This window comes from Empidonax traillii, unplaced genomic scaffold (assembly GCF_003031625.1).
Source record: "Empidonax traillii isolate 1590-97213 ecotype Southwest subspecies unplaced genomic scaffold, ASM303162v1 scaffold65:size4453928, whole genome shotgun sequence".
NCBI classification, from domain to species: Eukaryota; Metazoa; Chordata; class Aves; order Passeriformes; family Tyrannidae; genus Empidonax; species Empidonax traillii.
In genome coordinates this window covers 4169381-4181682 of record NW_020955258.1, presented here as the reverse complement: position 1 = coordinate 4181682, position 12302 = coordinate 4169381, and the positions used below count along the sequence as shown (strand labels likewise).

Below are 12302 nucleotides of genomic sequence, written 5' to 3'. Positions count from 1 at the left end.
AAACCCCATTTGGACTCATTACGTGGAAAAAAGTTACAGAATTAAAACAAGAGTACTGAAGAGAACAGATTTTACTTGAAGAAAGTGAAATTTTTCAGAAGCTGCATTTTATCACTTCCAAAGACATAATTTTATACGCTGGAATTTTACAGACATGAAACAAACTGAAGAGGTTAAATTTGTTTGCTGAATTTCAGAAATGTCCCACCTGCAGTCTACTTTGCCAATTAAAATACTATATGCCAAACTGTAAACTTTGTAGTTCTTTTATTTAACATGTTTCCTGCACACACATTGAAGAACCTCACTGAACTTGTTTAGAATGACCTAACCTTTCAGTTTTTTTAATCACTAATGTCAGTCTCCAACAATGCATTCATTCTTGTTAGGATTTCCACAGAAAGGTGGCAACACTAAATTCACACAGTATTTGTATTTCAAACCTAAATATCTGAAAGATGTTCCAGTGAAATAGAAAACTCTTCCAAGCCCCTTGACAAGCAGAAACTAATACTACTTATGGAGAAAATTCTCTTAAATGTTTAGATGAAACACATATATATAAAGGAGGGGATGGGAGGTTGGGAAGATAGTAAACAAATAGTTAAAAAAAAATTACAGAATAGGTAAAACGACAAACAATATTTCAGGTTGCACTCCAATGTGAAATCAAATTGTAACTTGATAGGCTGCATCCTCTGCCATTTCTAGGCTCTGGAAAGACCGTAAAGTACATTGTTTTACTCCACACAGTCAAAAATTTCAGAAGTTCATTAAAAAAAAAAAATCCACAAAACTCACACACCATAAGAACTATGAGTAACTCATCATAAAAGTGCAGAATTTCTGATGAACAATATCACCTTCATTTTGTGCTACCCATCCTCAGTGTCATTTAATTTAAAAAAAAACCAAAACAACAAAAAACAAACCAATGTCCAGACACTGTTTAAAACCATTCTAAAAGTCTGTTAAAGACAAAGAGACAGAGAGCAGAGGGACAAGTTGACAGACTCCCATTGACTAGACGGCTGGAAGTAAGATGTCAGAGAAAAGCTGCCCTGCAAGTAACAGGTGTTTTCTTTCTGAGCAGCCCAGTGAAAATCACTTATCAAAAATAATCAAAACAAATTCAGGCTTAATGAGAATTAATATTAACATGTTTATTCATATGCATTAGACCTGAAACATTTAATACTCTCAGGACATGGTACAAGGTCTTTAAATGGGTTAGACTGTTCACAAGCATCTGTTGCAAGTTTCAAAGAAGGAGTACTTTCTTCATTCCCTTATCATGTATCACACAAGACTCTGTAGCTGGTCTGCCAACCACAGGACTAAAAGTAAGAAAAAAAATCTGGTTTCTATTTGCTGTTCTGCTATGAAATATACATATGGCTTTCAGTAAGTCATTTATCCTTTTTAGTCTCCATTCAGTCCCTCCATCTAATTCTCTTTTTACAAGAGTATTGTGATGTTTAATTCATTAATGTTTTTTGAAGACTTGAGAGATTAGAAGGAGCTCCACAAATCTGCCTATAAATAACCATGCAGCAGATGGGCAGCTACATTCAAAACTGTAGCAGCTTGCAAGTCCAGGCACAAACAATAGCACAAATAACAATAGACATTCTGAAGTACGAGGGGGAAAAAAGCCTCAAATCATATAGGATGAAAATATTTTTTTCTTCTAAAATCAACTTCTGAATTGCAGATCTTCAAAATTAACAACTTCACTCTCTGAAGCCATCATGCAGGCTTTTTCAGATGCCAACTTCAATCCACAAAACCTTACCCCACTCTTTCCCTGGATCAGCTTAAAACAAGCTCATCTGTCCCACATAGAAATAAAACCATGTTTAAAAGACAGAGAAAGCTGAATACCACAATTATCTGTGTAGACTATTATTTCACCTTCCTTAAAAATTACATTAAAGGAGGTCATCTCTCCCAGTTAAGTTGCACAGAGAAAACACAAAGGTGTCTCCAGGGCTGATGTCCCAGGGTAACTTAAGAAACACAAACCTGCCCCAAAAAATAGAAAAAGTGTGTAGATATTCATTAGTTAATATTGTCTTCAATTAAAAAGCACATGAAACTGGGCTACTCAGATGGGCAGTTTCAAAATATCAATAAAACATGACAGGTGAATATCAGCTTATGTACTCAAATGAAGTGTTTGACTTTTACTCTCTAACGTATTATGAACAGCACTAATAAATATTTAACAGTAGAGCCCTTTAAGACCTCAGGAGAAAAGATAACTCCAGATATTTAGGGAAGATCAAATCAAATTTTTTGCCTTTTCAACCACTTTTGTATTTTTTTTTTTTTTACTATCTGGGAAAACTATCCATAAAGAAAGCTAACTTGAGTTTTATATGATGTCTGATTTTGAAGCTGTACACAATGAAAATATTTCTGCTCTTCCATAACCTGCCAATTCACACTAAAGTATGAACAAAATAAAAACCATAGTCTCAGTAAATTTCATGAGTATGTAAACTAGTTTAAAGCAAAATGCAACCACCCAATGTCATTTCCATTACACACACACAGTTAGTATAACTCAGTAACTTGCTATGGCAGTTAAATGGACAGATTGAAAATGTGCTCTGATTTGGGTTAAAACTGGGGTTAACAGTGTGCTAGGCCATGATCCAAAAGCACATTATCATGGCCATGCCAAATTTAAGCTTGGAAAATTTCCAATTCTTCTGCTCCATTTTCACCTGAAGGTTCAAGTCTTACCTTATAGGCTTTGTCTTTTAACTATAATTAACAATAGAATTTGGAAGAGCTGTTCTGTTAACTACTTCCTCTATTTAACTCATCTTTCATATTTCTTTCCCAGCCTTTTTCAACTCCTCAACATTCTGTGAAAAGTGAAATAAGAAAAGAGAAAAAAAAAAAAAGTGATGAACAATATAATGAATAGCAAACCAGCAAATGGAGAACAGGTGAGTAAGAGGTTATGCCATCTGAGAAGAAAAAGACATTGTGCACCTGAATTTTAACTTTGATCTCAGTCAACTATTCATTTCACAGAATGGCAGAGTTTGTCCTCAGACTTCAAGCAAAAGCCAGAGGAAAAGAAAAGAAGGAAGAGTACCAAGCACAGAAACAATATAATTCAGGATGCACAATAACATCTGCATGTACAGCTGTGAAACACAATACCAACACCTCAGTCTTCGCATACAACAAGGTCAACCACAGGATGTTGTGCAGCAATTAGCACACTCCAAAGAACAGCAATCCCTGGATTCACAGGCCACGTTCACAGAGAGCAGGCTTATTTCAATCCAAAGAAACACATGCAGACATTCATAATGATGCTACAACATGTGACATACAAAATGATAGCTTGCTAGAGTTTTCTACCCTTTCCAGCCTCAGTCCAAGCCAAACATGCATGATCTATGCTAAGTCACAGCAGCTTTCAGGCTTCTTTAATCTAGAATAGTGGAGAAAATAAGTCACAGGTTTTTGGATGCATCTCCACATTCCCTTTTCTGTCATATTTACAGTGACAGACACCATAATTAACTTCCTGCAGAACCCTATACCTTGTCCTTGTAAGGTGTTACCACAGGCAACAGAAGACCAATCAACCTCATACCCTTCCTCCCTCCCTTGCAACAAGCAGCCAAACCAGCAGAAGCTGCAGTCATCTGGTACAGTCCTAACTCATTTAACACTATCAAGTGACCACAGAATACATAAAACTATGAAATTTGAGAGGCTGCTTCTTCCACCACTTTCTACATAGCAATAGGTTATTGAAATGCTATGTTCAAAACATAGCTGAGATATTTGCTCTTTTTTATCACACTTGCCTAAGACCTATTAAAAAAAAATCTTATGTTTACCTCTTATAATTTTACTTAGTCAAAAGTCATATAGAAATAGTACAGAAATCAAAGAGATTGCAAATTGTCCCACAGTAATAGTTTTTGAGTCATAGGTTGAGGGGAAGAAAAATAAGCAACAAATAGTAAAATCAAACTATATACTCCTAACCCCCTCTACTCAAACAAACAAAAAACCCCCACCAAAACAAACAAACAAGTCCTAAATGCTTGCAAAAATGGATACCTTATCACCAGTTCTTTAAGGAACTATCCAAAACCAGTTTGTAATGAGAGATTAGAGAGCTCTTCTGCCTTCAGTACTTAATAAAAAGAACTAAGGCAGTGGGAGGAACAAGACTGGACAGTCCAAGCCATAAGCTTGGAGTCGAAAGACAAAGCAGCCGAGTCGAAAGACAAAGTCAAAGACGAACAGCTGTACTGATGAGTATAACTGTTGGCAGTCTGGAGCAAATGAAAACACTCTTTCCTCTGGGGTGCAAGATTAGAACTTGTTGTTCCTTTTATAACTCTTATACAAGAAAACAATCAACAGCTTTATAACAATACACGTATTCGGCATTGGCTGCAAGTGCATGTGGCTCAGGGCCACAGGAGTCATTTCTCAGCTCAGTATAGTGACACTCAGTTGAATAGAAGCAAAAAGAAACCCTCCTCTAGACTGAAAACCATCTCAAGTGGCAGGGGTATGAAAGGACAAGGTACTTTTTGAAAAGCAAACTAAGGTGGGGTGTGTAGGCAAAAGTGTAGCAAACACAACAGTAGTCTTCCTTTAGGTGGAGAAAACTGACACAAAATAAGAAGAAAACAAACAAGGTGCTAATAAAAAGACTATTTATAAATCTTTAAAATTCGGGGTTTGATAAAGGACCAAAATATTTCCAGCTCAAGAGTAAGATTTTGTGTGGACCTTGAAATATCTACACAAGGTAGACACAATGGGGATGATAATAACAACTCCTTTATAAGAAATAAGTAAATAAGTTGAGAATTCTCCAAATGTTAACCAAACAGGAAAGTACAAGAGACTGAAATATATCAGATCTGGTACATAAATACCTTGTTCATATTTTTAAGTTTCTAAATATTTCAGAAATACACTAATTCACTACTCTGCAATGCAAAAATTATTATCTGAGCTGTCCTTGAATTAGTGGCAAGAAATCTTGCCTTCACTGTGATGGATGTCTTCAGTTTTTTTACTCAGGATAAAAATTCTGCACATTTCAACTGCAAATCACCAACCGGCCACAGCAACCACCTGCAGTAACCACAGCACCTCTCCCTCTCTCCTGCTTCCTCAAAATAAAACATGTACCCTTCCACTAACAAAAAAATTAAACAAATAAATGGTCTCATGCTTCAGAGAATGTAAAATCAAGCTTTCTAAACTGCTACCTGCAGCATCCTGCATAGATGCAACTCACACACTTTCCAGTTACACTATTTTCTAGGGTCAAATTAGAATGCAAAATGAAAGAATTAGCAAACAGAATGCCAGCAGAGAGAAAAACAGACAACCTGCATTTAGGGTATACTGATTAGAAAGAAAGAATAACTTTTACCAACACCAAAAAGTAGACAACCCTTGGCAATTTTCATCTATGCATTATATGTCCATCTTGATCCTTTGCCTCAAGAATGAGCATTTATTTTCTCAAGTTCAGCCACAGACAACATTTAGTGAACTAAAAATCAAGTTAAAATCAAATTAATTTGTCTTATTCTTTCAACACATTTTTTCTTGGCCTTATTTGGTCTGGTCAACACTTGTCCTTCATGATACCTCTCTAAGAGCACATCTCAAATACAACTCTGCCAACGTCACGGGAGTTTATCTTGGCTCTAAATTCTCATGTGACTACTACATCTACCTCCCCTGAATCATTGATTCTGCAAAGCCCTAAGTCATACCTTCATCTCCTCTTAACTATTGTAATTTCCTTCTTAATGGGTTCTTTATGTCTCAGCATTCCAAACTTCAGCTTGTCCAAAATGCAGCAGTTCATCTTCTCACCTGGAAACAGGAAAACAACACTCCAGATTGATTTTTAACTTGCTTCCTTGTTTAGAGTCTGCTGTAAGGTTATCCTCAGTTCAAAAATCTCTTGCTCTTATTTAGTCTTAAGAGTAAAAAGCTTTGCCAATGCATTTTTATACTTGCTCAATCAATGTGCTCAAGTCTCTCATTTACCTTCCAACACAGCTTATCAACACCATCAGAGCAGCAACAATTACCTCCACGCTTTTAAAACTTCTTTCCTTCCTCTTACCCACAACCATAGAAACCTCTTAAAATTGGAATTCATTTATCTTCAGTCTTATGCTTAAACACACTCTAATACATTTATAGACGCTCCTCTCCTTGTGAGACACTAACAGTGCACAAGACACAGTAACACAGGCTGCACTGACGGCTGCACAAACTATGCAACATAACTTAAGCTTTGGTTATGTTATAGCGTCTTTTATACATTTTTTAAAAAGTCACAAAATGAAAACAAAGTAAAGCAAATAACTTAAAGAAAGCACGAGTTAAAAGCTAAATAAGTTTTTACAAAACCAACTGCAAAGATATTGTTCCATGCAGTCTATTCACCGGTGTCAAAGCTTCATAAAGACCAAATACAAAGCAATGAAAATTGTAAAAATCTCGGTTTTCTTACTTACCATTGGTACTGGAATGCAACACTGTCTCTTAGGGTTACAAGCTTGAGTTCCAGATCCCAGATTCTGCAAATTCAAATGAAAAAGTATTTGACCATATTTTTAGATTTTAATACTCAATCTAAAACTCAGTTTCCTTGGAGGCTGAAAACAAGGGTTTCTACAGAGCTACATGACAGGGGAGTCAACATTTCCATTATACATTCACAAATACTTGTAAGCTAGGCATTTGAGTTTAGTGGGACAGCAGGAACCCAATACTTCCTACTAAAACATATGGTAGACATCAACATTGTTTACAATTAGCAGGCAATGCTCCTGAGGCAGCACCGGAAGCAGCGGGAAAGCAACAAGAACCAGAATCCTTGCAGTCTGCTTTCAATCAGAGGTAACCTACCCAGAGTTTTAGGCTAAACTGAAAATTCAGCAATGCTAGTGGGTTTTCTTGTGAAGAGGAAGAAGGTATTCCTACAAAGTTACTCACTACTATAAAATTAAAAAAGGCAAATTATAACTTGAGTAAAAACATTTAAATAGTCCCTATTTGTATTAGAAGATGCAGAATTAATATATAAGTATCAAATATTAGACCTCAGCAAGTGCTTTAAGACTTGCATGAAACTTTGATCAAATTCCACCCACCAAATGAAATCCACCAACACCACCCAAGAAGTCAAAATTAGCCTGTGCTGCGTAACAGGTAAAGCCAAGATGACAAACATACTTCGCTAATTTTACAGTAACAGCAGTCATTACATTAATAGAACTCACAGTAAGTTTTATATTTAAAAAAAAAAATGGAAGTTTTCTAGTCAGTGTGAAAAAGATGGAGAGAAGGCAAGAGGACAAACCTATGGATCAGAAACAAAAATATCAATAGCAAGTGCTCGAGACAGCTTGAGTAGAGACACAGTAGAAATCCTGCAACATCATTTCTAGGGTAGGCTCTGCTTACTTTGCCAGAAGCTACCTATTGAAGGTGTTCTCTATTTCCCCACTCAACCATAGTAACTGGGGAATAAAGGTGTTCCTCTTTATGTTCTCTCCCTAAGGACTCTTTACAGCTATGTAGCATTGTATTAAAGTTCTTCCAGAAGTTTCTCCAGTTCCCTTTCCTACTACCACTCTCAAGCAGCAGCCAACCGAAACTGAGCTGAACTTTACCTGACTCCTTTATTCTGTGGACAGAAAATAACAAAACTATTTACACTTCTCCTGTTTACACAAGCTTTACTGAGAAATGTGAATCCACAGCCCATTTAGAATTATAGCCTACAACTCCAGAAGACATCACACCACTTTTTCTTACAAGAAACTTAAAAATACATCTATTTCTATCTCTTAACTTGTATTTCTAGGAAAACTGATGTTACAGATCCACTCAATTGCAAATAAAATATCATCTATTAGCATACTACATTAGGAAAAATGGTTGACTGAGATGATTTTACAGGATTCTTCAAAGCAGCAATCTATGATGTAAAGAATGGTGTAAAATCCTAAAATCCATCATTAAAAACCACATCGTAATTCCTCCTAGTTTTGACAGGAGGTTTTCACACAACCACAGAATTATTAGGGTTGGAAGGGACCTCTGGTGATCCTCTAGTTCAACCTCTCTGCCGAGGCTAGGTCAGCTACAGCAGGTTACACAGGAAGGTATCCAGGTGGGTTTTGAGTATCTCCAGAGAGGGAGACACCACAATATCCCTTGGCAGCCTTTTCCAATGCTCTGCCTTGTTGCTTTTTTCCTGACAGAGAAAAGCACAATCAGCACCTCACCAGCAAGCAGCAGGCCTCTTTAACTAAGCTTTGGTTCTATTCTGTGGTTGACCCTTTTCTCTGTCTTAAGTTTCTGCTTGGTATAGACAATAGCATTAGGACTATAAAAGCTCACATGCAGAAAAAGGAGAACCCCTATTAGCACAGAAAGTAATCACCATCAGTAATCCTATCATGTAATAACAGTATTCATTATTTACTATACACTGAATATTAGCAGGCAATGTCACAGAATGGAAAAAAAGGGGGGAAACCCATAGTATTTCTTCATCACAGGGAATTCTAATGTGTGAACAAAGTCAAGACCTAACTGTTAGGACCATGAAGACATTGCAGTACTAAAAATGGAGAGGACATTGGTCCCCATTTCCTTTGGGATGAAGACAGATGAGAGAACAACAGAAAAAGGCATCTATTAATACATATCTACTTAAGCCTTATCAATTTTGCTCATTAAAAAGCTTACAAAAAAATCAAAAAATAAAGAACCACTCTCCCCTAATTGTCTCTATTCTTGCTTCCGTACATTCGTTCAAATTCTTTAAGAAAAAGGGTGCTTTAAAGCATCCCCTTCCTACAATTGCCTGGCTAAGAAGCTCTGCTCGGCAGTAGCAAGGGACACAATTACGGGGGGGAAAGGCAAAACTAACAGACAATAGACCTGTCAAAAATCAAAGCAAGGGTAACCACAGCTCTGAGCAACCACGGCTTCAGCAGTGAATCAGCTTCCCGACCAGGCAGCGCTTCCAGAAACCCTGGAGTGCCCGCCGCCGCGGCGGTGACACGGCCGTGACTCGTTCCTTCCAGCGCGCCCGGACTGACCAGCGGCCACGCACCGGGAACACCCCCGCAGCAGCCGAGGGGACCTGCGAGCCGAGAGCCAGCTCCTGCCCCCGCCTCCCTCCGGTGTGCTCCCCGCGCCCGGAGCCCGCTCCTTCCCTCCCGAGCCAGCCGTGACTCCCGCGGCGGGGTCTGGCGGGAGGGGCCACCGCCCTCCCGAGCCCGCACAAAGGCAAAAGCTCCGCCGGCGGCGGCGGCCCCTCGGGAGCCCCCCTGGGGAGCCCCCCCGCCACGTATGTAGCGGCAGCACGAACAATACCCAAACCTGTTGCGCGGGTTCCCCTGGGCCGCACCGACCTGCCGTGTCCCCGGCACGGGAGCAGCCGGCAGGACCCGCCGAGGGGCAGCGGGCGGGGCGGGGTGGCTGCTCCGCCGCACGGCCCGGCCACGGCCGCCCCCGGGCGGGCCAGGAGCCGCCGCCGCCCGGCGGAGCGGAGCAAAGCAGAGCGGAGCGCCCCGCGGCACCGCCGCCGCCCGGGAACAAAGCACGGCCAGGCCGCAGGGCCTGCGCCGCCCTGCGCGGGGCTGCGGCGAGGGCAGAGCCCCCTCCGGACGCGGGTACTCACCCGGTGCGGCGCTGCGGGTGCCCGGGCTGGGAAGACGCGGGGCGGAGCCTGAACCCGCCCGCTCCGGCCGGGCTGCGGTGGCTGCCCTCGGCCGCTTCGCACCGCCTCGCCCGCCCAGCGGCAGCCCCTAGGGACGGGGACGGCTCCGACCCCTCCTCCGTCGGCAAGGAGACGGCGAGCGCCGGGCGCTGGCGGACCCGCCCCCGCTACGCTGCCCTCGGCCCAGCACCGCCCCCGCCCCGGGCGCGGAGCCGCGGTACCGCCCGCCCGCCCCTGGCGGAGCCGGCCCGGAGCCCCGCCCCGCCCGCACACAATGCCCCGTGTCGGAGCTGAGCCCCGCAGGCCGCGGCACCGCCCGGCCCGGGCCCCTCGGCGGCGGTGGGGCTGCGGTCAGTACTCGGCGTAGGACAAGCGGGAGTCAGCCCGATGCGGAGTTTTTAGTGCTGGCAGCCCTGCTACGATAAGAGTACTCGTGCTTTGCTCGGTGGAGGTATACCCATGTGCGTGCTGAAAGCGAGTCCAGGGGCTCACAGGTGAACGCTGGCCGCTGATAGTGCCTCAGGGAGAGGTCAGCTGCCTCCTGGGTCACCAGGGTTCCACCAGTTGTGGAATCGCAGAATATCCAGAGTTGAAAGGGCCCTAAAAGGATCATCGAGTCCAGCTTGGCACTGACATGTATTTTGTTTCCCCTCCCACTCCCACCCATAATCTGTCCCAGCTCCTGGACAAGGACTTTAAAACTCTGTCACACCAAGACTAACTAAAATAATACAAGTAAAAATGCAGAGAGAAATTCTGTGAAGAGAGCTGGCCAGGACACTTGTCTTGCATTCAGCCTAACTGCCGTAGGACAGGTTGCTGTCAGTCTTAAATCTCCTGCTGAGCACATCATTATTAAGCTATATAATGGCTCTTCTAAAAGTTGGCTTCTGAAATTCTGTCTTAACTGTAATTTTGCTCTTGTTATTTCCAAAGCGAAGAATATAATTTACTGAATCTCATTCCAAATATGAAAACTGTCTCACAGAGGCTGCCACTGCTTTGTTTCTTCCTTCCAAATGGAGTGTGCAGAACCACCTCTGTTTGCCACATTTCCTGGTAGCTGCCCAGTTGACATCTGCTGCAGCCATCGCCCTCAGCGTCACCATCAGGGCATGCCTGTGGTACTGACCTCATCCCTGGCCTCTGCTCACTCAGAAAGCTGTCCCTCTCTCAGCAACACCACCCATTGGACATGTAAGAGCTAAAGCTAAATCGTCATCAAAATTTCCAGATGAGGCCTTTCAGCCAAGGCCTACCAACCTCTAAAACATATCTTCTCTGTTGGGTCTTTCTTTCCTGGAAGAATACTTAGCAGCAGCAAAAAAAAGAGAAAGAGCAAAATGACTTCTTTAACAACTTATAGAGATAAACAGGGAGAAATTATCTTCTTCAGCCTCCCACCAAAAGTATTTGCTGTAGAGATCCAAATAAAATGATTTTTACTTTATTAAAAGAGGAAAATTTTAGCAATATTTTAAGTGTGTTCCCTAATGATTTAAGAATATGCTAGATACAACTTTTAGTCACTCTTCTACATTTATGCTTATTGCATACATGGGGCCAAAAGGTAAGGTAACAGAAAGAAGCTTTCACTGCTCATCAGTATTTACTTGAGATCCCACAGGCTGTATCTTTGTAATCTATGACTGTAGGACAAATAGCATTTCAGAACACTAGAAAAGTGTTCTGATATCCAGCCACGATGTTCAGCACGTGTAAAAACTCAGTGGGACTCACTGACATATATATCTCTAATCTTTGAAAGGACCAAAATCAACGAAGGGAAAAACTATGGCTGATTGTCATGCTTTTTTCTTTGTTATTTCACACTTCTAAGACCCTCCCTAGTGCAGATATTACATTCTGTGTACAATATCCTATCACATAGCCTATACGGTAAAGGAAAGTGTGCCTATTTATGTTGGGTGCTTTTGTTTTGGCTTGTGGATCTCAAAATTTTCAGTACACATGAACTCATTCATTCTAATAAATGTTCTCATGGTTACTTTTGAGAGGAGAGGAAGGGAGGAAGAGGAGAATTCAGGCCACAAGGACATAGATCCTGCTTCTCTGTTTTTCTGGTCACAACTGGAATCTCTTCTCAATGACTGAACAAGGCTCCTCCTGCAGACAGGAAGGGCAGAACTCTTGCAGTGGCTTCCATAAAACAGTAACTCAAAAGTCACTCTCATTTGTACTTTGGCCGGAGATGTGCTAGTTTAAGTATCAAGATGTTGCATCAGGTTTTCTGACTTTCCTTTTCCATCTATACTCTGCTGAATGCTTTTCCAGGATGGAATCTGACATGATTAATTTTGTTTAAGGTCATACCATCAGCTCAGAGTTGTAGTTAATTGCCTTTTGCATGCAAACTGCCAGTAGGAACGAATCACAGTACACTTTTGTATCAAGGATCCATTTGATTAAAATGGGCTTTAATACATGCTGTTATTCCCCAGCAGCCATGCCAGATTTGCTCAAATACAAATGAAAGTAAATAGGCTGAAAACATCCTGAGCTTTGGAAGCTGTGC

General features: G+C 41.4%; 1 protein-coding gene across 5 annotated transcripts in view; it reads right to left on the bottom strand.

Moving 5' to 3' along the window:
* Nucleotides 1-9833, bottom strand: part of SESTD1 (SEC14 and spectrin domain containing 1) — a 55211-nt gene extending 45378 nt beyond the window's left edge. For 2 of the 5 annotated variants that reach the window (XM_027880256.1, XM_027880260.1), the window contains exons 1-3: nt 9728-9833; nt 6543-6605; nt 5787-5889 (exon numbers count right to left, since the gene is read on the bottom strand). The gene's annotated coding sequence lies outside the window, so the exon portion shown is untranslated. Of the gene's footprint in view, nt 1-3356; nt 3377-5786; nt 5890-6542; nt 6606-9426; nt 9446-9727 lie in introns of those variants that run through there. The other 3 variants (XM_027880257.1, XM_027880258.1, XM_027880259.1) reach the window with 3 other exon arrangements.
* Between the last annotated feature and the right edge of the window lie 2469 nt (nt 9834-12302).